Source organism: Aplysia californica, unplaced genomic scaffold (genome assembly GCF_000002075.1).
Source record: "Aplysia californica isolate F4 #8 unplaced genomic scaffold, AplCal3.0 scaffold00201, whole genome shotgun sequence".
NCBI classification, from domain to species: Eukaryota; Metazoa; Mollusca; class Gastropoda; order Aplysiida; family Aplysiidae; genus Aplysia; species Aplysia californica.
In genome coordinates, this window is record NW_004797471.1 from 123,213 (window position 1) to 126,954 (window position 3,742).

Genomic DNA, 3,742 nt, shown 5'->3' on the forward strand with positions numbered 1-3,742 from the left:
TGGATTAGAAGTGTGAAGTTTTATTGCGGTCAGTCTCTTTTCACTCCCGTGTGCATTGTGCGTCTTGTGGCTGGCCAGCTCAGGGTGTCTCTGTTGTTATACAATCTGTGTAAAAAAAAAGATTAATAGTAATTACGGACTTACACTGTATTTAGTATGGATTGGGGTAGATGCTTATGTGCTTATGCTCTATCTACGAGTACGAGGCGTAGGGAGTTGATGTTAAAAGTAAGGATCATACCGTACCATCACTATACACAGCCATTGTGTAGAAGGTAGAAGACAAGTTCATATTTCTGACGTGTGAGTTCCTCCTTTCTCTCTCTCTCTCTCTCTCTCTCTCTCTCTCTCTCTCTCTCTCTCTCTCTCTCTCTCTCCCTCTCTCTCTCTCTCTCTCTCCCTCTCTCTCTCTCTCTCTATCTCTTTCTCTCTCTCTCTCGCACGCGCGCGCTCTCTCTTTCTCTGTTTCTCTTTCTCTCTCTCTCTTTCTTTCTCTGTTTCTCTTTCTCTCTTTCTTTCTCTGTTTCTCTTTCTCTCTATGTCTCTCTCTCTCTCTCTCCCCCCCCTCTCTCTCTCTCCCTCACTCTCTCTCTCTCTCTCTCCCCACCCCTTCCCCCTCTCTCTACCCTCTCTCTCTCTCACACACAAATAGACTCACCACAAAGTTGCTGGCCACATTCCTCAGTCTGTGTGAGATCCCCCTCACCACAGTCCCTCCCCCCATGGTCGGGGGCCGGGTTGTCACAAAAACGGTACCGCGTTCTTTCTCCGTCTGATGGACGGACAATAATGCCAAGGTCAAAATTTTTTCCACAAAAAATTACAATGGTCATTCTAGCCCCCCCCCTCCTCCTCTCCCCCTCCTCCTCCTCCTCCTCCTCCTTATCATTATCATCATCACCATCATCATCATCATCACTGTTGAAGAGTTAAGACTAAGAATAGATATTGGGGTATATTTTGACAAATTTATGGTACATTTGGTTAAAAATCATCATCATCGTCATCATCATCATCATCATCATCATCAAAGAGCCTCGCTCTCGCTCACAGATTTCTTCGTGGAGTCCGCCAGGTTAAGGGAAAAAAAAATCATCATCATCATTATCATCATCATTAAATTAAATAAAAGGCCTATTTTCACCATTATTATCATCATCATCAGTATTTAAATTAGTATTAATAAAATCATCTTTAATTTTTGCATGATCTTGGGGTTGTTTTTGTTGAGGAGGACTGTTGTGTATGACAACGGGGAGCGGCAGTCTACGCTTGATAGAAGAAAAAAACATCAACAAAGTAAGAGGGAAACTGGACAGTCAGACAGACATATAAACAGACACACATACAAATGTATACACACAGACACACGCACGCACGCGCACACACATACACATACACATACACACACAGCTTACCTCCACAAGACCGAGAACACGGCGACCAGTCTCCCCACTCCCCAACACCACCGTCAATAGCTGAAAGACACACAGTAATAGCTCTAGATCTAGTAATGGAGAACGCTTTCCAACATATTTACGACAACTGCTTTCCAACAGATTTACAAAAACTAAGTCTGTCCCTTTCAAAACAAAAACGTAAAATGATAAATGTAGGCTGTAGGCTACAATAATAATAATTGTCCACAATGGTGTGAAACATGAGTTATGTATGATCTGAGGCTGATGTAACATCTAAACTATTGTCTAGTATATACACATGTACATGTATATGCATTTGATGTATGTGTGTGTGTGTGTGTGTGTTTTTCTTTAACGATATTATTTTTCTCTGTAATTCAAATTTCTCCATATACGAGTATAAGCAATAGCAGCGGCAGCAGCAGCACCGCCATCATCATCACCAGCAGCAGCAAAAGCAGGAGCCGTAGCGAAGCATGAATAAGCTCTTCACATCTTTTATTATCATCACTACTCCGTCATTCTACACACTGCATTAGTTGTTACCTTAAACATTTTAAAATCGTATATGTTTAACGCCCATTACAACTTAGTAGGGTTGGTTGTTTTTTTTTTTTACAGGCAGGACCTTAGAATCTTAGAATTTAACACCTGTCTGTCTCCGATAAGACTGAGTCGAACGGGAAAAATTCATGCAAATGGCTTTCCCAAGGACACAACGTCTGACGGAGTGGAGTCTCGAATCCCCGTACCCACAATCTTACGATTATGAGTCAAGAGCCTAACCACTAGATTACCGTACCGCTAACTGTGTTTAACCCCCCCCCCCCCAGCAGAAACAACAAAAACAACTAAACAAAAACCGAATAAAAACATGTGCGGGTAGGCCTACTTTGCTTGTGTGTCTCAAAGACTGGAATAACTTGCAGGCAGTGTTGTAACAACACCATGATAATACAGTAGCGCACATTTATAAAAAAGCTAACTGGCAACATACAATGCATTTGGTGGCTTTAAAAAATTGGAATTCGGGATACACACGCAAATAAATAGAATAAAAATAGATAGCATTTGTATAGCGCAAATCCCCGCTCATCAGCAAGCTCTATGCGCTTCACAATCTATACTATGAATTCAATAAAAACAAACAAACCCAACCTCCCCCCCCCCCCCAAAAAAAAAGAAAAAACGACCCAAACAAGACCCAAAAAACCCACAAAAAACCCCCCAAAAACAACCCCAAACGACCAGCGAACAGCGAATACAAACAACAAAACTTATATTATTATCCAGGATACGACCACCCACATTCCAGCACGTCCAGGATTCGAATCTGTTCTTACCACTAGGACGACAGTCTTTCCCTCGCTCAGAACATTACTTGTACTTGTACTGTACTTGCACTTATTACGACAATATTACTCAAAACATTACATCCATTACTAATGACAGTGACAGTCTTGCTCAAAACATTACATCCATTACTAAATGGCAGTCGTGCTCAAAACATTACACATGCACTTAAGAGAAGACAGTCTTCCTCAAAATATTACACACACATGCACTTACGACAAACTTGCTCAGATCATTACGTCATGTAGTTACCACAGTTTCACTCAGTACACGACATGCAATAAAGACAGTCTTGTTCAGAACAGTACATATAATATGTATAAAGACATTTTTGCTCAGAACATTACATGCGCTGAAGACAGTATTGCTCAGAACAGTATAATAAAGACATTTTCTGCCGTGCCAAAAATTATATATTTTTGCATTTTCGTTTAAATGGACGCCAATACCAATTCTGCATCTTGTGTCTAAGGCAGGAAGACGTATCTGCACTACAAATAGGATATTTCACTAGGGCAAACAGACGTAACTGAAGGGCCATGCCCATATTTCTGAAACGCTGCGCGACGTAACTCAAAATCCTAAAAAGTGCAGATACGTTGCCTGCCTTGGCACGGCAGTTTTTGCTCAGATCATTACCAAAAAAAATAATTACATGCACCAATGGCAGTCTTGCTCAAAACTTTATAATCATAATAATATGTAGACTTACGACAGTCTTGCTCAAAACATTACATCATGTACTTACGACAGTCTTGTTCATTACAGGCGGCCTCCTGTGACGTCGGCTCATTACACGGCTGTTTCGTGCACTCTCGGGTCCTTGTCTTCACGCCACCTGTGGCCACATGGAAAGGGTGGACAAACGGACCTCGTCTGTCTGTCTGTCTGTCTGTCTGTCTGTCTGTCTGTCTGTCTGTCTGTCTGTTAAAAATACATTTTGAGCATATTATATGCCCTTTGTGTGT

The 3,742-nt window shown here is 41.5% G+C and overlaps 1 long non-coding RNA gene across 1 annotated transcript; it reads right to left on the reverse strand.

Moving 5' to 3' along the window:
• Positions 1 to 1,729, reverse strand: LOC118477739. The gene is made up of 3 exons (XR_004858578.1): positions 1,419 to 1,729; positions 659 to 772; positions 1 to 105 (listed from the first exon to the last, which is right to left on the reverse strand). It is a non-coding gene; the product is annotated as an uncharacterized LOC118477739 (long non-coding RNA).
• Between the last annotated feature and the right edge of the window lie 2,013 nt (positions 1,730 to 3,742).